Consider the following 21,910-nt stretch of genomic DNA (forward strand, 5'->3'; position numbering starts at 1 on the left):
CTCTCTGGCAGTCCCTTTGTCCCTTCCTGCCATTTCTAAAAGGGATGAATGTAAATTCCAGTGGCCAATGAATGCGAACAACAGGGCCAACGGGGGGCGGAAGGGCAAATCAAAGGATGCAAAAAACCTAGATCTATTTGGAAGAAAAGTTTATTCTACTGGGGTGGGGGGTGGGGGTTGCCATAGTCAGGATTGCCAACCAACAGCCTCTTATGGGCTATTTTGATTTTAACGTCTGAGACTCCATATTAAAGTTTAGGGATGTGTTGTTGGAGAACAATTGGCAGGAGTTCTCTTTAGTTCAGGGGTGGCCAACCTGTGGCTCTTCAGAAGTTAATATGTGCCTCCTTATATAGGCACTGACTACGGGGCTGGAGCTACAGGTGCCAACTTTCCAATGTGCCAGGGGGTGCTCACTGCTCAGCCCCTGGCTCTGCCACAGGCCCTGCCCTCACTCCACCCCTTCCCGCCCCATCCCATGAGCCTGCCATGCCCTCGCTCCTCCCCCCTCTCCCCAGAGCCTCCTGCATGCCACGAAACAGCTGACTGGGAGGGAAAGGGAGGGGCTGCCGGTGGGCGGGAGGTGCTGGGAGCAGGGTGGGGGAGCTGATGGGGGGCTGCTGACCTATTACTGGGGCTCTTTGACAATGTACATTGGTAAATTCTGGCTCCTTCTCAGGCTCAGGTTGGCCACCCCTGCTTTAGCTGATAAGGGGAAATCTGTACCAAGAACTTTGCTGCAGGCTGCACTGGATGCGGTGAACTCAGCAGCTAGGACCATGACTTCTGTTGTGGCCATGCACAGGAGCTCTGAGCTACAGTCCTTGGACCTTCTACAAGAAATTCAACAGACGTAACAAGACCTACCCTTTCAAGGGTCTTCACTGTTTACAGAGAAAACAGACTCTAAACTTCATAGTTTGAAAGACTCTAGGGCAACTTTAAAGACTTTCAGATTATATACTCTGTCTCTGTCCAGAAAACATTTTCCATTCAGCGCAGACCACTGTTATGCTGCCCCTGCTCCTCATCAGGAACTACAGAGAAAGAAGATTAGGCTTATAGGCCTTGTTTACACTACCACGGTAAGTCAACCTAAGTTATGCTATTCCAGCTATGTTATTCACATAGCTGGAGTCAACATAGTTTAGGTTGACTTACTGTGATGTCTATACCACGCTGCCTTGATGGGAGATGCTCTCCTGTCAATTTACCTTACTCCTTTCGTTCCGGTGGAGTACTGGAGTCAACCAGAGAGTGCTCTGTGGTCGATTTACTGGGTCTTCACTTGACCTGCTAAATTGACACCCCTTCCCCCTCACTGCATCAGTCACAGTAAGTGTAGACATGGCCATAGACACAGACCACCTCCTTCTTCTGCCTCTACATCAATGACTGCTCCATCTAGACACCCAAATCTGCTAAACAGGCATTTTAGTGGGTTGTTTGAGGATGCCATACCAGTTTCTAGGATACCAGATGCCATCTTCCCCGTATTTGTAAGCCACCTTTCCCACTTCCTCAGTGCTTGGTCCTGGATTACCTCAGACCAATGGATCTCAAGTACTGTGGAAGTGCGATATAACCTCCAATTTGTTTATACATCTCTCTGCGAACCTCCCTTCCTGTCCCCAATCTGGGACCACTTTCATGAGGAGTTCCTTCTCCAAGAGGTTCAATCTCTCCTTCAGGTAGGAGCCATAAAGGAACTTCCACACTGTCTCAGAGGGAAGGGGTTCTGTTTCCATTATTTCCTAATTCTGAAAGCAAAGAGATGTACCTGGTGGGGCAAACAGCTGTGCATATCTCTCTATCAGTGTTTTAGAGGGTGAACAATTTATGAGTTTACCCTGTATAAGATTTATACAGAGTAAAATGGATTTATTTGGGGTTTGGACCCTATTGGGAGTTGGGCATCTGAGTGTTAGAGATAGGAACATTTCTTAAGCTGCTTTCAGTTAAGCCTGCGGTTTGTGAGATGTGGTTCAGACTGGGTCTTTGTAGCCGGCAAGCGTGTCTGGCACAACCAGGCAGGGTTCTGGAGCCCTAAGCTGGCAGGGAAGGTAGGGGAGGAAGTAGTCTTGGCACATCAGTGGGTAGCCCCAAGGGGGTTTCTGTTATCCAACCCTTCACAGGTATGACCAGGGGAAGGCAGAAATTCTCATCTACTGGAACAACTTTTTGGGCTATAGACAACTAGTGCAACTAAGTTGTCAAACTGCTCCAAGTTGCACAGGGGACCAGCCTGATACAGATCAGTGCAAGAACAGGGTGGCTAAGGCCCTCCCACAGATGAGCTACATAAGGACTCATCTGCAGCTCAGAATCTTGGACATTTGGGTTGTCCCTACCCTTTAAATCTGCATCGAGTGAAGGAACTGTCACCGTGGAAAAGAGCCCTAGTGCCACAAATGTCTCTATCACCTATAAAGAGCTTTACTGGCTTAAACACTGATTTTTATGTATTTATTTTTTTATTTTCATCAAACGTATGGAGGAAATAAAGCCTAAAATGATTGCTTCAGTATAATGAGTTTAATCCTATAGGATCATAGGAAAAATGAAAATCTTTAGATAAAAATAATGTAATAGAATGGAAGGGATTCATTTTAAGTGGATATAAAAACAGAATTCTTAATACTATCAGCAGGACTAGTGATTAAAGTCTTCTGTTTTTCAAGAAACAAATACAGGTAAAACTATATTCAAGTGATTAAGGAAAGTAAAGCATCAGATTCGAACTGAAAGGAGCAGCCATCAGTCTAGGTCTCTAAACAGGAAGGACCTCTGATGTCTCTTGGTTTCTAGCTTCTGATCTAAACTTCTTAAGGATCTCTTCCTGCAAAGTGGGACAAAAAGATAACTTCATCTGAGTGCAAAGAAAGGGGTCAGACATCTGTATAAAAGGAAGAAAATACTATGGCCCCAATACTTTATTGTTTTGCCCTGCTCCAGTGCCATAAACAGCAAGGAAGCCAGATTAATCACACCATTCTGGAGTCCCCTTACCTAAGGAGACTTCTCTGGATGGTATATAGCCAGTGTAGTGAATCTTCATCATGCTTTTGGCCCCAGCATAAAGATTCTATGTTCTTGCAATCCCTGACTGCCTTCAGTTGTGCAGGTGTCTATGTCAGGTCCAAATCAGGTTATGGGCATAAAGGTGGCTTAATGTTACCATTGCAGTCCTTCCCTTCTGAAATACATTGAGTGCCGCTCTGACATGCCCCGATTCTGGCCTTAGGTATAATTCTGATACCTTTGAAACTGACCTTTGAAAGCTTAAAGTAATGTCCCATATCTTGGTTTTTCTGGGATAATATTACTTTTTCATATGATGTCTTTGTGTCTCTGGAATGTTCTGGTTTTTCATTTTTTTAAAAAAAATTTCAAAATGCCCAAGATGTGCTTCTCTACCACGTAGAATTAGCTCTACGTTTACTGGAAACAAATGGTCCTGTGGAACAAGTGTTGAGTTGTATGTTCATGCACAGATTTCGCTTTTGTATTTCTTTGTAATATTTGCTTAGAATGACCCACTTTTGCAGAGTGGTTGCTAATGTAATGCCCATCTTTAAAAAGGGGAAAAAGGAGGAGCTGGGAAACCAAAGACCAGTCAGCCTGACTTCATTACCTGAGAAGCTTCTAGAGCAGTGATTGGCAACCTGCAGCCCGTCAGGGTAATCTGCTGGTGGGCCATGAGACAGTTTGTTTACATTGACCGTCCATAGGCACGGCCGACCGTAGTTCCCAATGGTGGTGGTTCACAGTTCCCAGACAATGGGAGCTCTGGGAAGAGGCATGGGCTGCAGGGACGTGCCGGCCACCGCTTCCTACAGCTCCCATTGTCCGGGAACAGTGAACCACAGCCACTGACAGGGAAGGTAGGGGCAGAAGTAGTCTTGGCACATCAGTGGGTAGCCCCAAGGGGGTTTCTGTTATCCAACCCTTCACAGGTATGACCAGGGGAAGGCAGAAATTCTCATCTACTGGAACAACTTTTTGGGCTATAGACAACTAGTGCAACTAAGCTGTGTGTGCGGTGGGCCACAGGTTGCTCACCACTGTGCTACAGCAATGTATAAAACATTCAATTTGCAATTACCTGGAGGATGAAGGGGTGATCACCAGTAGATTGAATGGATTTACCAAGAACAAATCATACCAAACCCGTTTGATTTCCATCTTTGACAGGGTAACTGATATGGTGGATGGGGGAATGCAGTGGTCATAATATATTTGGACTTCAGCAAGACTTTTGACACAGTCCCATATGACATTCTGATAAGTAAGCTGGAGAAATGTGGGCTCGACAGAACTACCATTAAGTGGATACATAATTGGCTAAACACCCACAAACAAAAAGCAACTATTAATGGAATGCTTTTGTATTGGAGGGTGGTCGCAAGTGGGGTTCCACAGCGATCTGTGGTGGGCCCGGTGTTGTTTATTAATGACCTGGGTGTAGGTGTAGAGAGCCTACTGATCAAGTTTGCAGATGACACAAAGCTGGGGGGATTACCAAAACTTTTTAGAATAAAACTAAAATTCAGAGGGATCTTGATAAATTGGAGAGCCAGGCTCTCCAACAAACAACAAAATTAAATTAAATGAAGACAAGGTACTATAACTTAGGATAGAAAAATCAAATGCACAAATACAGAATGGAGAAAAACTGGCTTGGCAGGAGCACTGTTGAGAAGGATCTAGGAGCTGGGATGGATCATAGCCTTAACATGTCAGCAATGTGGTGCTGTTGCAAAAAAAAAAAAAGAAAAAAAGAAAATGCAATTGTAGGTTGCATTAATAGAGGCATGGGAGATGATAGTACTACTCCACTTGGCACTGGTTAGGCCTCAGCTGGAGTACTGTGTTCATTTTTGGTCACCACTGTATAGAAAGGATGTGGAAAAACTGGAAAGGCTCCAGAGGTGAGTGACAAAGATGATCAAAGGGATGGACTGCAAGCCACATGAGCAAACACAGATGGAACTGGGTATGTTTAGTTTGGAAAGAGGAGACTGAGAGGGGGGGATATAGAATTCATAGAATATCAGGGTTGGAAGGGACCTCAGGAGGTCATCTAGTCCAACCCCCTGCTCAAAGCAGGACCAATCCCCAATTTTTGCCCCAGATCCCTAAATGGCCCCCTCAAGGATTGAACTCACAACCCTGGGTTTAGCAAGCCAATGCTCAAGCCACTGAGATATCCCTCCCCCCCAAAGCAGGACCAATCACCAATTTTTGCCCCAGATCCCTAAATGACCCCCTCAGGGATTGAACTCACAACCCTGGGTTTAGCAAGGTAATGCTCAAAACACTGAGCTATCTCTGCTCAGATACATGAAAGGCTGCCACAAAAAAGATGGAGAAAAGTTTGTTCTCTTTTGCCACAGAGGCAAATGGTTCAAACTACATCATATCAGGTTTAGATTAAATATCAAGAAAAACTTCTTAATTGCAAGAACAGTAGCACAGGGGAACAGTCTGCGTAGGGTGGTTGTGGAAGCTTCTTAATGGAGGATTTCAAAAGAAGGCTTGTGCTAGTCACTTTCACATTGTGACTGCCTCCACATTCCTTGCAAACAAATCTGGTCTCTGCAATTTGTGTACCCTTGTATCCTTTTTGATGCCTTAATATACATGTTAGTTCTTTCATTTTCTCATATCACATTAATTTGAGAAGCAGTTTTCTCTAGTCCTGCAAATATCCATTGTCCTTTGCAAAATCTAATCCATTTTTGTAACAACTTTGTGTTGACCTCATATTCAACTATACTACAAATAATTTATTTTCTGATTGGTCCATCTGCTAATGGTTCAAATTCACACAATTTATCTGTAATTTATAAATCTGCAATATAATGGTCAACAGTCTCATCTGGCAGCTACTTTCTTGTAAAGAAAATGTTTCTTTCCCAAGTGATGTTCCTGCATGCATGACAATAATTTTGATATTTTTGGATTACTTTATCTAGCAGTTTGCTATCTCCCTCTTGTTCTGCGGGATTATATTGTAGATCTCCAAGGCTTCTGAGTCTGCCCCCTTTATTATTGTGGAGGATTTCACACTCCTAGCTCTCTCTGCAATAGAATTTCAGGACAATTTGGAGGCTCACAACCACCTCCTCTAGTTCTTTGCCAGGTTCTCTTCCAAAGTGAGGGAGTAATTTGCTTTGTTTTTGACAAAAAATCAGTTTTCTTTTGACACTCTATAATATGGGTCTGACACACAGAAGAGTCAGTTTTTATTGCCTAAGCTCTAGAGACGTATTGTGGGTCAAGGTTACAAAGGTAAATATATCTCCAATTTGGCAGAGGACCATGTCCAGTGACTCAAGTGGCTGCTGTCACATGGAGGAGGGGAAATAAAAATATTAGTGAGCACTATAAATAAACGAAAGGCCTTCTCTCCTCAGATGCACTCACAAATGATTCCCATTTATATCAGTGGGAGCCACACAAGTATGCATCTAAAGGCACAATTTGCCCAAAGAAAAATATCTGACTGTGTCACCTTAAGGAGAGAGTGTAAATGTTAATTTTGAATTTCAAAAGTTTTACCAGTTTTTTACCACCATCTCTATATTATGTAAATAGAGCTTTCTGTTTTGTTAAATGTCTATTTCATTCAATTCAGCTGAAATTAACTGAGGTTATTTTCAGACTATCCTAACAACAACTCTTCTTTAACAGGAATGGCATTTGCAAAGTCACAGAATAATTATACTGGAGATTTTTGCAAAACTGTACAAATCATTAGCCTCCTCGTGCCAGCTTGATTAGTCAGTAGGATTAGTTAGTCGAGTAACTAAGAACCAATATTGGCATAAAAACATGTAGGGGAACAACTAAACCCTCAGATAAGCAGCTTTTAGGTATTCTGTATTCTCCCTCATTTCCTACCTCCCGCAGGCTGGCTTCGATCATGTGTGTGAAGTAGCTGACTCCATAGGTAATGAGGCCAGTGTTCCATGGTATTTAAGCCTGTTTTCCTTGTGTATGAGAGACAAGGGTGAGATAATATCTTTTATTTGACCAATTTCTGTTAGTGAGAAAGACAAGCTTTCGAGCCACACAGAGCTTGCCCACCTTGTCTCTACTATCCTGGGACTGACACAGCTACAACTACATTTCCTTGTATATGCTCAGCCACATGTGCAGTCTTTCCCTCTGCCTCCTTTCCAAGCTCCCTTGTCTTCCCACTACAACTCTAAGTGCAAGGTGTTTCTCTGACTCGTCTTCTCTAACATAAACACATAGTAGTATGAACATTTTTAAAAAAACAGCAAACATCCCCTAAACCACCCCTACCAAAACACAATATTACACCGCACACACAGTTCTAACCCTGGGGTAAGGCTGACAAAGAGTGAACCACATGTAACTAGGACTGTTAATTAATCGCAGTTAACTCGTGATTAACTCAAAAAAAATAATCACACTGTTAAACAATAGAATACCAACTGAAATTATTTAAATATTTTTGGATGTTTTTCTACATTTTCAAATATATTGATTTCTATTACAACACAGAATACAAAGTATATAGTGATCACTTTAGATTATTATTTCTGATTATAAATATTTGCACTGTAAAAATGATAAACAAAATAAACAGTATTTTTAATAGGTTTCAGAGTAGCAGCCGTGTTAGTCTGTATTCTCAAAAAGAAAAGGAGTACTTGTGGCACCTTAGAGACTAACAAATTTATTAGAGCATAAGCTTTCGTGAGCTACAGCTCACTTCATCGGATGCATTCATCGGTAATGCATCCGATGAAGTGAGCTGTAGCTCACGAAAGCTTATGCTCTAATAAATTTGTTAGTCTCTAAGGTGCCACAAGTACTCCTTTTCTTTTTGAGTATTTTTAATTCAATTCATCTCATACATGTACTGTAGTGAATTCTCTTTATCGTGAAAGTGTTGCTTACAAATGTAGATTTTTTTGTTACATAACTGCACTCAAAAACAAAACAGTGTAAAACCTTAAAGCCTACAAGTCCATTCAGTCCTAATTCTCATTCAGCCAATCGCCAAGATGAATAAGTTTGTTTACATTTATGGGAGATACTGCTGTCTGCTTCTTATTTACATTGTCACTTGAAAGTGAGAGCAGGCATTCTCATGGCACTTTTTTAGATGGCGTTGCAAGGTATTTACGTCCCAGATATGCTAAACATTTGTATGTCCCTTCATGCTTCAGCCACCATTCCAGGGGACATGCTTCCACGCTGATGATGTTCGCTAAAAAATAATGCATTAATTAAATTTGTGACTGAACTCCTTTGGGGAAAATTGTATGACTCCTGTTCTTTTTTACCTGCATTCTGCCATATATTTAATGTTATAGCAGTCTCAGATGATGACCCAGCACATGTTCATTTTAAGAACGCTTTCACAGCAGATTTTCACAGCAGAAAAAAATCACAAAGAAGGTACCAATGTCAGAGTTCTAAAGATAGCTACAGTACTGGAACCAAGCTTTAAGAATCTGAAATGCCGTCCAAAATCTGAGAGGGACGAGCATGCTTTCAGAAGTCTTAAAAGAGCAACACTCAGATGTGGAAACTACAGAACCCAAACCACCAAAAAAGAAAATCAACCTTCTGCTGGTGGCATCTGACTCAGTGATGAAAATGAACATGCGTCGGTCTGCTCTGGATCATTATCAAGCAGAGTCCGTCATCAGCATGGGTGCATATCCTCTAGGATGGTGGCTGCAGCATGAAGGGACATAGGAATCTTTAGCGCATCTGGCACGTAAATATCTTGTGACACCAGCTATAACAGTGCCATGGAAATGTCTGTTCTCACTTTCAAGGTGACATTGTACACAAAAAAAACCAGAGGACAGGAAAATCGAGGGAGTTTGCCTGGCAACCATCTGAGAGGAGCTGTGATGAGTGTTGCATTAGAAATCAATGTTTGGTACTGCAGGCACAGCATGCTGAAGAACCCGAGAGGGCAGTACAGAATGGGGAAGAAAATTGGCAGTATGTGACCTCTAGAAGAAGAAAGATCAGAGCCCATGTACCCCCAATGCAGATAGAGGTAAGAAACCGTTTTCAGGCTCTCTGCACAGGTACTACAGCGGAGAATGGTTTGGAAGAGTCATCTGAGTGAAGGGATCAGAAGGAGACCCCAATGGGATGCATTGTCCTAGGGATGGGGGTTCCATAACCACCATTCCCAAGGGGAGGAGATGGGTGGTGGTAGTCAGGGACTCCCTCCTAAGGGGGGGTGGAGTCATCCATCTGCTGTCCAGACCAGGAAACTCGAGAAGAGTGCTGCTTGCCTGCACCTAGAATTCAGGATGTGACAGAGTGTCTCCCAAGACTGATCAAGCCCTTGGACCGCTACCCCTTCCTACTTCTCCACATGAGCACCAATGACATTGCCAAGAATGACCTTGAGCGCGTCACTGCAGACTACATGGCTCTGGGAAGAAGGATAAAGAAGTTTGAGGTGCAAGTTGTGTTCTCATCCATCCTCCCTGTTGAAGGAAAAGGCCCAGATAGAGACCATTGAATTGTGGAGGTAAATCCATGGTTACACAGGTGGTATTGGAGAGAGGGCTTCGGATTCTTCAACCATGGGATGTTGTTCCAGGAAGAAGGATTGTTAGGAAGAGATGGAATCCACCTAACAAAGAGAGGGTAGATCATCTTCGCAGGCAGGCTTACTAACCTAGTGAGGAGGGCTTTAATCTAGGTTCACCGGGGGATGGTGACCTAAGCCCAGAGGTAAGTGGAGAAGTGGGATACCTTGAGGAAACACACGGAGGAGGGTGCAGCAGGGGAGGCCTCCTGATTCATACTGACAAAGTAGGGCAATCGACTAGTTGTCTTAAGTGCCTGTACAAGAACACAAGAAGCCTGGGAAAGAAGCAGAAAGAATTGGAATTCCTGGCACTGTCAAGGAACTATGATGTGATTGGAATAACAGAGACTTGGTGGGGTAACTCACATGACTGGAGCACTGTCATGGATGGGTATAAACTGTTCAGGAAGGACAGGAGGTGGAGAAAAGGTGGAGGAGTTGCACTGTATGTAAGTGATCAGTATGATTGCTCAGAGCTCCAATATGAAACTGGAGAAAAGCCTGTTGAGAGTCTTTGGATTAAGTTTAGAGGTGAGAGCAACCAGGGTGATGTCCTGGTGGGTGTCTGCTGTAGACCACCAGACCAGGAGGATGAAGTAGATGAGGCTTTCTTCGGACAATTAACAGAAGTTTCCATATCACAGGCCCTGATTCTCATGGGGGACTTCAATCACCCTGATATCTGCTGGGAGATCAATACAGCAGTGCACAGACAATCCAGGAAGTTTTTGTAGATTGTTGGGGATAACTTCCTAGTGCAAGTGCTGGAGGAAACAACTAGGGGCCATTCTCCTCTTGAACTGCTGCTTACAAACAAGAAAGAATTGGTAGGGGAAGTAGAGGTGGGTGGCAACCTGGGCAACAGTGACCATGAAATGGTCGAGTTCAGGATCCAGACAAAAGGAAAAAAGGAGAGCAGCAGAATATGTACCCGGGACATCAGAAAAGCAGACTTTGACTCCTTCAGGGAACTGATGGACAGGATCCCCTGGGGACTAATATGAGGGGAAAGGAGTCCAGGACAGCTGGCTGTATTTTAAAGAAGCCTCATTGAGGGCACAGGAACAAATCATCCCAATGTGCAGAAAGAATAGCAAATATGGCAGGTGACCAACTTGGATTAACAGAAAAATCTTCGGTGACCTTAAACACAAAAAGGAAGCTTATAAGAAGTGGACATTTGGACAGACGACTAGGGAGGAGTATAAACATGTTACTCGAGCATGCAGGAATGTAATCAGGAAGGCCAAAACACAACCGGAGTTGCAGCTAGCAAGGGATGTGAAGGGTAACAAGAAGGGAATCTACAGGTATGTTAGCAACAAGAAGAATGTCAGGGAAAGTGTGGGACCCTTACTGAATGGAGAGGCAACCTAGTGACAGATGATGTGGAAAAAGCTGAAGCACTCAATGCTTTTTTTGCCTCGGTCTTCACAGACAAGGTCAGCTTCCAGACTTCTGCACTAGACAGCACACTACGGGGAGGAGGTTAGCAGCCGTCTCTGGTGAAAGAACAGGTTAAGGACTATTTAGAAAAGCTGGACATGCACAAGTCCATGGGGCCGGATGCAGTGCATCCGAGGGTGCTGAGGGAGTTGGCTGATGTGATTGCAGAGCCATTGGCCATTATCTTCGAAAACTTATGGTGGTTGGGGGAGGTCCGGATGATTGTGAAAAGGCAAATATAGTGCCCATCTTTTAAAAAGGGAAGAAGGAGAATGCAGGGAACTACAGGCTCACCTCAGTCCCTGGAAAAATCATGGAGCAGGTCCTCAAAGAATCCATTTTGAAGCAGTTAGAGAAGAGGAATTTGATCAGGAACAGTCAACATGGATTCACCAAGGGCAAGTCATGCCTGACCAACCTGATTGCCTTCTATAATGAGAAAACTGGCTCTGTGGATATGGGAAAGTGGTAGACGTTATATACCTTGACTTTAGCAAAGCTTTTGATACCCACAATATTCTTGCCAGTATGTTTAAAAAGTATGGATTAGATGAATGGACTACAAGGTGGATAGAAAGCTGCCTATATCGTTGGGTTCAACTGGTAGTGATTAACGGTTCAGTGTCTAGTTGGCAGCCAGTATCAAGCGGAGTGCCTCAGGGGTCGGTCCTAGGGATGGTTTTGTTCAACATCTTCATTAATGATTTGGATGATCTGATGGATTGCATCCTCAGCAAACTCCTGGATTACACTAATCTGTGGGGAGAGGTAGATATGCTGGAGGGTGGGGATAAGGTCCAAAGTGACCTAGACAAATTGGAGGATTGGGCTAAAAGAAATCTTATGAGGTTCAATAAGGACAAGTGCAAAGTCCTGCACTTAAGCCAGAAGAATCTCATGCACTGCTCCAGGTTGGGTACCAACTGGCTAAGCGGCAGTTCTGCAGAAAAGAACCTGGGGATTACAGTGGATGAGAAGCTGGATATGAATCAACAGTGTGCCCTTGTTGACAAGAAGGTTAATGGCATACTGGGCTGCATTAGTAGGAGCACTGCCAGAAGATGGAGGGAAGTGATTATTCCCCTCTATTCGGCCCTGGTGAGGCCACATTTGGAATATTGCCCCCATTACCAAAAGGATGTGTACAAATTGAAGAGAGTCCAGCAGAGGGAAACAAAAATGCTTAGGGGGTTGGAGCACATAACTTATGAGGAGAGGCTGAGGGAACTGGGGTTATTTAGTCTGCAGAGGAGAAGCATGAGGGGGGATTAATAACAGCCTTCCACTACTTGAAAGAGTGGTTCCAAAGAGGATGGAGTTAGGCTTTTCTCAGTGGGGCCAGATGACAGAACAAGGAGCAATGGTCTTAAGTCACAGTTGAGGAGGTCTAGGTTGGATATTAGGAAAAACTATTTCACTAGGAGGATGGTGAAGCACTGGAATGTTTTACCTAGGGAAGTGGTGGAATCTCCATCCTAAGAGGTTTTTAAGGCCTGGCTTGACAAAGCTCTGGCTGGGATGATTTAATTGTGGTTGGTCCTGTCTTGAACAGGGGGTTGAACTAGATGACCTCCGGAGGTCTCTTTCAATCCTAATCCTCTATGATTCTATGACAAGAACCAGGCATCATTATCTCCTGCAAATTGTAATCAGACTTGTTTGTCTGAGTGATTGGCTGAAGTAGGACTGAGTGGACTTGTAGGTTCTAAAGTTTTACATTGTTTTATTTTTGAATACAGTTTTTTTGGTACATAATTCTACATTTGTAAGTTCAACATTTGCAAGAAAGAGATTGCACAACAGTACTTGTATGAGATGATTGAAAAATACTATTTCTTTTGTTTTTTACAGTGCCGATATTTGTAATAAAAAATAAATATAATTTTAGAACTGTAGACTTTCTATTCTGTGTCGTAATTCAAATCAATATATTTGAAAATATAGAAAACATCCAAAAGTATTTAAATAAATGGTATTCTATTATTGTTTAAGAATGTGATTAATAGCAATTAATATTTTTAATCTCTTGACAGCCCTACATGTAACAGATACTAATCAGGTCCTGGCATAACTGGAAGGTGTACAGGCACTCTGATGATAAGGGTGTATGTGAACCTCAGGGGAGGTGAGCTGAGCTGGTAAAGTTGAATGATGGAACCAGACCTGGCTGCAGCCAAGGTGGTGGAGGTGGCTTTGTGGAATCTACTAGCTACGTATCAAGGTGGTACTTGGTGGTACAGACTTTAGTAGAGTGCTGCAGACAGGCTGAGGGGTGCAGCCTTCATCACTGACCCTAATTGGGCTTGTAAATGAGGTTTAGGTGGATGGGACTGGTTTTGGACAAATAATAATTGGAACTGTGGGACTGCCCATACCTGTGATATGCTGGTTTGGTTTTTACTAATATTATTTTTTTATGTAATTGAATGCTTATCTTGGTCTCCCTACTAAAAGATATTTACAGCTCACATTTCCAACGACTCCTCAATGCTTGTCGGAGGGGAAGAAAGCTATAAAGGTGACAAGGGCGGTTCCTAATGCCTGGGCGTGGATAAGGTTTTAGCTGGGGCTTGAAGCAATCACTTTGTTTATTTTAACTGGAACCCCTAGACATCATTTAAATCTGGCCCTTACTACTTCTACTTCTACAGCACTAATATACCTAGGCGCTGACTCTGTGGGAAAAAATGGTGAAAAAATGGTGGGTGCTGAGCACCAATCGGCAGCCCCCATCAGCACCTTGCCCTCCCCCCAGCACTTCCTGCCCACCACTGGGCCCCACTGGTCAGAGCTTCCTCCTCCCTCCCTGAGCCTCCCACTCGCCATGAACAGCTGTTTTGTGGTATGCAGGAGGCTTTGAGGGATGCGGGAGGAGCACTCAGGGGAGGAGTGGAACCGGGCAGGAAGAGGTGGGGTGGGGGTGGGGCCTTGGGAGAAGGGGTGCAGTGGGGGCAGGGCCTGGGTCAGAGCTGGGGGTCAAGCACCTCCCAGCACTTTGGAAAGTCGGCACCTGTGCTAATATATCAAAGTATTCAGGAGGCAAATGGCTTCCTTTGAAGTTGACACCAGTTACCTCAGGTACAGGCAAACAAAGGATTTTCTGAGCTGTCTATTTTTTTCCCTCTAATCTAAGTGCATCACTTCTAGGATGCATTTATTCTACAATAGCCCAAGGATAAAGACCGTCTGCTCCAAAATCAAGCATCAGTTTCTGATAGAACTTTGAATAAAAGCATGAAAATCATTGTACTCAGTTTCTCAGCCTTGTAAAGATATTGTGATGGAGCTCTGATCCTGATACTTAACTCTCCCAATTTGCCAGCCTATTTTCATTCTAAAAATCAAATGCAGTTATCAGGCAAATCCAAAGCTGCTTTTCATCTAGAATTTAGGAAAGAGCTCAATCTGCATCTAAAAGCATATCTAAACCATACCGTTTGTTCTTTATTATTAAGGCAGATACTGAATTATGTAACAAGTTCCCAGCAAGCAATTACATTTTAATCATTTGCCTGCAAATACACTCCTGTAGATGATTTATTTCCAAAGCTAGGAACTGTGCATACATATATCTTAACTTGAGAAATTGCTCAGCTTCACCAGACACATTGCCTTTCAGGGATGGCTGTACAGGACTAGGAAAACAGTCACTGAGAATTAAACTCACTTTTTTCTTTTATAGCAAATTTTAAACACAGCTGAACCCCTCTAAGACTGCATTTCCATTTGGCCAGTCTCAGCTTTGTTTCTTAAATTATAAGCTCTGTGAATAATTTTTATTTTTGTTGTATGGTTTGTATGGTTTACTGTACAGTTTATAATCTCCCATTGAGTTTCCCCACTAGACAGAAATCCCATCCTCAATTGCCTCTATGCTCCACTACTGCTCACTCAAATTAATGGGCTTTGCAACATGTTTAGTAGGTCAGCAAATGCAGGCTATTTCAGGCCCTGATTAGTGCAGTATTCCAAAAGAAGGGGGCCCGTAGAGTGAATGCTCTGCCAGCAGCCCCCAACACCACACCTTTTGTAATAGGTAGCTTGAAACCCAAGGTCCTCTTCTTAACATGACTGTGGCAGTATCACAAAGGTAAAGCAGCAGTCTCTCAAGTAGGCAGGTCCCAATTTAGGGATGTATAGTTCAAAACCAACAACTGGAAATCCACTGAGAAACTAACTGACAGCCAATGTAGATCATGGAGCTCTAATATCCTGCCACTGAGAGGAAACACTTAATATGCAGGCTGCTGCATTTTGTACTGGTTTAAGCCTCTGGATAGATTTCTGTGCAACATCATGTAGCCTCAAATTGGAATGTGTAACAATCTGCCTGAAAGGATACATTTACTATAACTTCTTATAAGCATTTAAATAAATAGAAAAAATGTTTAATATGCTGGAAAGATCGGTGTTGTGCTTTGCATGTCTATGCAGCTTTCTTCCCACCAGGATTCAGGACGTGGACTTTACAGCTTGCAGCCTGTTTTATTAAACTCTATAAAAGTAAATGGATAAAGAAATTCTATAACTTGGACTATAGGATGAGTTCTAGTCTTCTCTAAAAGCTCAATACTTTTTTTGTGCCTTTTGCAGAAAAAAATGAAATTGTTTGCCTTGATTATTGTAATGTCTAACTGTAAAAAAAGAGTGCACTAGGACCTTGGGGAAATAATTGTGCCCAAAACATTCTATTATATTGAGTGCTGTGAGGAATTATAAGCTGCATTATAACAACTTTTGTTCTTTCTTCCTAAAACAAAGTCTCTTTATATTGTTGTTTTTGTCAAATAATACAACATAAACTGGAATTTCTTGTACAGTCTTGTATAGTACCTAGAGGACCAGAACCTTAGCTGTTGTAAATTGGCCTAGCTCCTTTGAAGCCAATGGAAGTAGGCCAGTTTACACTCAAGGTCTTTGGATTATCTTCATTTTTTAAACCCTATTAATGTCAGAAAAACAAGCCAAGCAAGAATGGCTGAGTAAGTAATATTACTAACTCACACAATTTTATCATGAGTCTTATTAGATCAGGTGTTTTTCTTAAAGCACCAGCTGCTGGGATCAACATATTACATGAGACTCTCCACTTCAAAGTTTCTAGGTTGCAGAGAAAAGCATCAAAATGTGAAGGAAGTGTACCCACCAGAAAGGCTCAGAAACCAGTAGGCAACTAAAAAGATCCCCCTAATTTATTACATTTTTTTAAAAAATCTCATGATTTTAAGCCAATTTTATCATTTTTAGTGCCCTCTCATGATTTTGAGCATTTGAGGTTGACAGTACTACCTGAGTTTAAAGTTGTGAATATTTAAAATTTCGATGTTAAATAGAAAACTGAGACACATGGCATAACAAATGAGAGAGACATACATTGGAGCTAAGAGAATAAGAGGAGTGGCTGAAATGGACAGTAAGGTAGAATTTCGTGGTTATTCAGTTTTATTGTGTTCATGTATTAAGAAATTAAGTAGTATATGTACACAGTGTTACTCCTGGAGGAATTCTGGGCCACTGTGCAATGCAGAATTTTGCAGAAATTAACGTTGTGCATGCAGAATTTCCTTCCCCCCACAGAAATGGGCTGCAGTACTGCTAGCCACCATTTAGGGCTGATGGATGCAGCAGAGTCCAGCTCACACATAGAAGACAGTGCCGGGGAGAGGGAGCAAGAGAGTTCCTGGCAGCTGCAGTTCCCAGCATGCTGAGGGAAGGAGAGGGCAGTGCGCAGGAAATTCCATGCAAGCCTGGGACCGAGCATCAGGCTGTTTTTTCCTCAGGATCCCTGGGGTCTGGAGGGAGGAGGGAGATGGGTGTCTGGGCTGGGGGGAGCCGTTGCTGGGCTCTGTGGGAGAGGGGGTGTGGGTATCTGTGCAAGGGGGGGACCATGCCTGGGCTCTGGGAGCGAGGGGATGTGGGTATCTTGGCCAGAGAGGCCCCATGGCTGGGCTCTGGGAGGGGGGGAAGGGGATTTGGGTGTATTGGATACAGGGGCATGGCTCGATTCTAGGGAGCATGGCCCCTCAGTTGAGCTCTGGGGGGAAGGGGTCCGAGAAACAGGAACTGGGTTGTCATAAGGGTTTCTTTAACTGTCTACTCCTGGGAGAATTTTTGTGTGTCTGTATTGTTACAGCCATACTTGCTGACAGGTATTTTGAAATAATTACCAATATAATTGAAACTGGCATAATTATGTAGTCTTATTTTGACAAATACAATTTTCAGAGTTTTGCAGAATTTTAAAATATTGTGTACAGATTTTTTTTTATTTTTTGGCACAGAATTTTTAATTTTTGGTGCAGAATCCCCCCAGTATGAACACTGTACAGTTTGGTTTACTGGTTTAAATGAATTTTACAAAACTTATTAAGCCATGGGAAATTATGGGGAGAGGTTCGCTAATTAATGTTTGTATAGTTCTTTGAATCTTTAAAGTGCTATCTATGCCTCTTCTCCTGTCGGCATAGGTACTCCACCTCCCCCAGAGTCAGTGGCTATATTGACAGGCAAAGTTCTCCTGTTGATAACATAGTGCTATCTACACCGGGAGTTTGGTCTGTATCCAGTGGTGAGCTGCCAAAATCTTAACAACCGGTTCCCTCCTTACCCCACGAGGGGGTCGTGGCCTGCGCCTGCCCCCCAGGACCCCTGCTCCATCCAACCCCCCATGTTCCTTGATACCCCCCTGGGACCCCTGCCCCATCCACCCCCCTCCTGTCCTCTGACTGCCCCCGGAACCGGGCAGGAGGGTCTCATGGGCCACCGTAGTGGGTGCCCACCATGCTCCGCCCCTAAGAGTCGGAGGAACCTGCTGGGGGGCGAGGTGGGGAGTCCCAGTGGTGCTTACCTGGGGCGGCTCCAGGGAAGCATCCGGCAGGTCCCTCTGGCTCCTAGGGGTGGGGTAGCAAAACTGGGGGGGGGAGCGGGGGAGAGGCCACTCCCCCCACTGATCACATCAAAAGTGGCACCTTAGGCGCTGACTCCATGGGTGTTCCAAGGCTGGAGCACCCACGGGGAAAATTTGGTGTGTGCAGAGCACCCACCGGCAGCTCCCCACCCTGCACCCGGCCCCAGCTCACCTCCGCTCCACCTCTGCCCCTGAACTCACTGTCCCACTCTGCTTCTCTGCCCCCCCAGGCTTCCGCGAATCAGCTGCTTGCGTGGGAAGCCTGGGAGGGCTGAGAAGCGAGCGGCAGCCTCTGCCTCCTTGGGCCTGAGCGTGAAGCTGCGGCTTGCTTCTTAGCCCTCCCACGCTTCCTGCGCAAACAGCTGATCCGCGGGAAGTGGGGTGGGGAGGAGAATCAGAGCGGGGAGGAGCGTAACTCAGGGGCAGAAACGGACGGGAGGTGAGCTGGGGCCGGGGGTGGCACGGGACGGGGAGCTGCTGGTGGGTGCTCTGCACCCACCAAATATTCCCCGTGGGTGCTCCAGCCCCGGAGCACCCATGGAGTCGGCGCCTAAGGCACCACTTTTGTCCGGTTGTTAAATTTAGAAGCCCTTTTTGAACCGGTTGTCCCCCGAGGGACAACCGGTTCTAAAAGGGCTTCTAAATTTAACAACCAGTTCCAGCGAACCGGCTCCAGCTCACCACTGTCCGTATCACTGCATCGTTCAGGGGTATGGATGTAGTTATACCAACATACATTTGTAGTGTAGACCAGGGCTCAGTGCACATATTTTATATCTTGCACCCCTTCTGAGAGCTGGTACCCTATGTCCAGCTGCTTAGTCCCTGGGCACAATGGTGACTCTTCAGGCTCCCTTGTATGTAAACACACCATCTCCCAGGCCAGAACTCCACCAAAAAGATATGAAGCTTCTGGTTTACAGTTTAACTGTCTATGGAGGCATGCAGTAGTTATGAATCATTTAACACAGAGAGAAACATTTTCCCCAAAGTCTAATACCTTAGCTCTTTTATAGTTAATTATCCAAAATAGATCATATGAAACAATAAACATCTTACACCCCTAATGTCCCTCACTAGCTCACTCTTCCCTTGTTAGTTCTTGGGGACCATCTGTGTCTCGAGGTGTTACATGTCTGGTTGCTTCTCCCTTGTGGACTTGAGCATCTGCCCTTTGAAAACCTTTAATTCCCCTCCATTCAGTGATACATTTTCCAGTTTCCCTATCTCAGCACAAACTCTTGCCACGTAACTTCATTGCAATGGTGAGCCCTCCTCTGACATACCAGTTCCTCTGGGTGGAAGCTAATCTATTGTCTAGAGCAATAACATTTCAATGGAAGAGCACTTAACTTCAACAAATCTCTTTTGTCATCCATTTGGCATCAGATTTTGGAATCTCTGCCCAACATGGAGGCAACAGTCCACAGAAAAGGCAAAAAGCTGCATATTCAAAATGGACATTATGCAGCTTTACATAAATGCACAGAGTTTGTAATCTCACATGAAATTCATACATTTGTACAGACAGAGCATCACTTTATCACAATAACGAATGCAAAATTGGAAACTCCCAGAATATTAGAAGGTGAAGCAGGGACTTACTACAGAGCCTCGCGAACCAGCTGAGCGGCAGCGAACCAGCGGAGCAGCGGGGACAGCAGAGCAGCTCACAGCAGGAGTTTGCCTGGGACTGGTAAGTATCCGAGTGTGTGTGTTTGCTTGCTGAGGAAGTATCCGAGCGTGTGTTTGCTGGGAGGGCAGGGAGAGAGCCTGAGTGAGTGTCTGATTGGCTGCTAGCCTGCAGGGGGCGGGCATTAGGGTGTCTGTGTGTTTGCGTCAGGGAAGCCTGGCTGTTTAAAAATAGCCAGAGCCTCGCGAACCAGCTGAGCGGCAGCGGAGCAGCGGGGACAGCAGAGCAGCTCACAGCAGGAGTTTGCCTGGGAGTTCGCCTGGAGTGAGCCCAGTGAGGCTTACATCTTGCCAACGTCTCTGAGGAAGCTCATAGTAGGTAGGTGATATGGAAGGGGGGGATTCAGCTGTTGTGACCTGCACTGGATGTGCCATGTTTGTCTTTCTTCCACAGGACAGAAGCGACTTTGTCTGTACAAAGTGCAAGCTGGTCTCCATATTGGAAGAGAAGATTGAAGGTCTGGAGCAACAGGTAACGACCCTGCGTTGTATACGAGAGACTGAGGATTTTCTGGACCAAACTCAGGATAGCCTTCTAGGGGCACAAAGCTCTAAAGATATAGAGCAGGTTGCACAGAGGAGCCAAGAGGCCAGTGAAGAAGCTTGGCAACATGTGTCCTCCAGAAGAGGTAAGCGGAATGTCCGGGTTCCAGTAACACAGACACAGGTAACTAACCGCTTTCATGTTCTCTCCACAGGTACCAATGCGGAGAGTGGACCAGATGATATGTCTGGGGGGAGAAAGCGGAAGGAGACTCCGCTGGTTGGGAGGCATGAGATGCGATGTCCTGAGGTTGGGGGTTCCACGACCACCACTCCCAAGAGGAGAAGGCGGGTGGTGGTGGTCGGGGACTCTCTCCTCCGGGGGACTGAGTCATCTATCTGCCGCCCTGACCGGGAAAACCGAGAAGTCTGCTGCTTGCCAGGGGCTAAGATTCGTGATGTGACGGAGAGACTGCCGAGACTCATCAAGCCCTCGGATCGCTACCCCTTCCTGCTTCTCCACGTGGGCACCAATGATACTGCCAAGAATGACCTTGAGCGGATCACTGCGGACTACGTGGCTCTGGGAAGAAGGATAAAGGAGTTGGAGGCGCAAGTGGTGTTCTCGTCCATCCTCCCCGTGGAAGGAAAAGGCCTGGGTAGGGACCGTCGAATCGTGGAGGTCAACGAATGGCTACGCAGGTGGTGTCGGAGAGAAGGCTTTGGATTCTTTGACCATGGGATGGTGTTCCATGAAGGAGGAGTGCTGGGCAGAGACGGGCTCCATCTTACGAAGAGAGGGAAGAACATCTTTGCCAGCAGGCTGGCTAACCTAGTGAGGAGGGCTTTAAACTAGGTTCACCGGGGGAAGGAGACCAAAGCCCTGAGGTAAGTGGGAAAGCGGGATACCGGGAGGAAGCACAGGCAGGAATGTCTGTGAGGGGAGGGCTCCTGCCTCATACTGGGAATGAGGGGCGATCAACAGGTTATCTCAAGTGCTTATATACAAATGCACAAAGCCTTGGAAACAAGCAGGGAGAACTGGAGGTCCTGGTGATGTCAAGGAATTATGACGTGATTGGAATAACAGAGACTTGGTGGGATAACTCACATGACTGGAGTACAGTCATGGATGGTTATAAACTGTTCAGGAAGGACAGGCAGGGCAGAAAAGGTGGGGGAGTAGCACTGTATGTAAGGGAGCAGTATGACTGCTCAGAGCTCCGGTACGAAACTGTGGAAAAACCTGAGTGTCTCTGGATTAAGTTTAGAAGTGTGTGCAACAAGAGTGATGTCATGGTGGGAGTCTGCTATAGACCACCGGACCAGGGGGATGAGGTGGATGAGGCTTTCTTCCGGCAACTCACGGAAGCTACTAGATCGCATGCCCTGATTCTCATGGGTGACTTTAATTTTCCTGATATCTGCTGGGAGAGCAATACAGCGGTGCATAGACAATCCAGGAAGTTTTTGGAAAGCGTAGGGGACAATTTCCTGGTGCAAGTGCTAGGGGAGCCAACTAGGGGGAGCGCTTTTCTTGACCTGCTGCTCACAAACCGGGTAGAATTAGTGGGGGAAGCAAAAGTGGATGGGAATCTGGGAGGCAGTGACCATGAGTTGGTTGAGTTCAGGATCCTGACGCAGGGAAGAAAGGTAAGCAGCAGGATACGGACCCTGGACTTCAGGAAAGCAGACTTTGACTCCCTCAGGGAACAGATGGCCAGGATCCCCGGGGGGACTAACATGAAAGGGAAGGGAGTCCAGGAGAGCTGGCTGTA

General features: G+C 45.1%; 1 long non-coding RNA gene across 1 annotated transcript; it reads right to left on the bottom strand.

Annotated features, from left to right (window-relative positions):
• Positions 1 to 298: 298 nt before the first annotated feature.
• On the bottom strand, positions 299 to 13,800 carry LOC122457984. The gene is made up of 3 exons (XR_006277789.1): positions 13,790 to 13,800; positions 3,179 to 3,193; positions 299 to 445 (listed from the first exon to the last, which is right to left on the bottom strand). It is a non-coding gene; the product is annotated as an uncharacterized LOC122457984 (long non-coding RNA).
• Positions 13,801 to 21,910: the final 8,110 nt, after the last annotated feature.

Source organism: Dermochelys coriacea, chromosome 1 (genome assembly GCF_009764565.3).
Source record: "Dermochelys coriacea isolate rDerCor1 chromosome 1, rDerCor1.pri.v4, whole genome shotgun sequence".
Lineage (NCBI taxonomy): Eukaryota > Metazoa > Chordata > Testudines > Dermochelyidae > Dermochelys > Dermochelys coriacea.